Consider the following 1,901-nt stretch of genomic DNA (forward strand, 5'->3'; position numbering starts at 1 on the left):
GTTGGAATGTCAGCTGTATAGACGGTGTAGAGGATGGGTCCAAGGATACTACCTTGAGGAACACCAGCGGACTGAGAATAGAGGGATGAATAGTAACCATTATAACCAAAGTTTAAAAAAAGTAATGATTAAATTTTATGAAGTAGAAATAAAATGATGGGATTTGGGAATTTCTTGGAATGCGGAAGTAGATATCATTCATCTTTCTTTTACTCAATGTTTCAGAATAAAATACATGTTTATCATAAATATACGTAGGCATGTGTAATGGGTTGAGCTCTGCTCCCCCCTTCGCGAAATCTTGCCTACGCTCTGGATTACGACAGTTCAATCATTAAGGTTGTCTCCTTGAAAATGGCCTAAGGGCCGAAACGTTGGAATGTTAATAGGTCATTGAACTTTGTGTTAATAATAATATAACAGGCTTTTAATCGAGTCTGGCAACCAGGACTGCTATACAAAATCCGTAAATTCCTACCCCCTACATACTTCCTCATTATCCGTTCTTATCTCTCCGCATTATTTATTTTATAATAATACTATTTTATTTCTTCTTTTCTTTTATTTGTATATAATTTTCTATTTACTAATTTTTACATCACTTTAACCCGACCTTAATTTACCTTTTTGTATCTTATTATCTAACAATCGAAATGTTCTCAGCTGTTTTTGTATCTTTTTAGCCCAAAAGAAGCTCAACAAAGTGGGACGAAACGTCCGCAAATAAATAGTTGTTAAAGATCTTTGTTTCACTTTTGACCACAACCGTGACCATATTGTTCATAATTTAAAATATTTCTTTCTTGTTTGATTACATAACTATCATTATAATGATTATTCAGTAATAATAAGACATATAATAGAGAAGAATACAAGATTTAAAAAAGGGTCGTACCCTATAATGTAGATAAAACACATTTAATTTTAGATGCTAGGTAAGTATGTTCATTGTCCGAAAAAAGTGATTTTTATTAATTGCCTTGACTCAGAGGTGGGTAAAAGTTATGAAATAAAATATTTTTAAAATAAATATTTCAATTATAAACTACTGTTAAGTCTTTTAGAAGACAAGTATTCCAAAAACGAATTTAAAAATTATTTTGTATTTAAATTACTTATTTAATAACACGAATTTTAAATATTAATATTTTAAATATTGAAGAGCTGTTAGTTAAAAATTGCTCCTCGAGCAAATTTTATTTTTAAAAAAAAATTTAAAAATTATTACACACAAACTTTAATGATCCACTATTACTCTAAACTTTTTATTTTAATAAGCTTGCAACGTTTCGGCCGTTAGGCCATTTTCAAGGACACAACCATAGTCATTGAATTGTCATAGTTCATTTAATTGTCTAATAACCTCAAAAATAGAAAAAAAATTTGTAGCATAGTTTTGTAGTGCAATTTTGTGTTTTATATAAGACATACACAATTAGCCTGCAAATAAGGCAATTTAATGAATCACGACCATGGGCCTAGTCAGAGGGGGAAAGGGGGAGCCCCCCTATATGTTGGGGACCCAAGAAAGAAAATAGTGAGCATATTAGATACCTGGTTTCTTTCGGGAATCATGCTATAATTACGAAAATAATGACAGGGTAAGATGGCGGTGTCCAAATAATTATCCCAGATAAGTGCAAACTGCTTATATTTTTATTATGCGCGAATGTGTTAACAATTTAAATTCAGTCGTCTCATTTTCAATAATTTATTGCGATTATAGGTAACCAAAATTTTATTTTATATTATTAATATTTATGTATTGCTATTTACAACTGTACATTATAATACATTTACATACAGTAAATCTGATCTAAGTTAAATTGGAGTGTTACAGGCGTGTAGAGAAACTACCCATTGGTAGCACTCTAATGACATTTTACATTAGCTGGTCTTGT

The sequence above is a fragment of the Halyomorpha halys genome, unplaced genomic scaffold, assembly GCF_000696795.3.
Source record: "Halyomorpha halys isolate HHAL.00 unplaced genomic scaffold, Hhal_1.1 Scaffold360.1, whole genome shotgun sequence".
In the NCBI taxonomy this organism is placed as follows: Eukaryota; Metazoa; Arthropoda; class Insecta; order Hemiptera; family Pentatomidae; genus Halyomorpha; species Halyomorpha halys.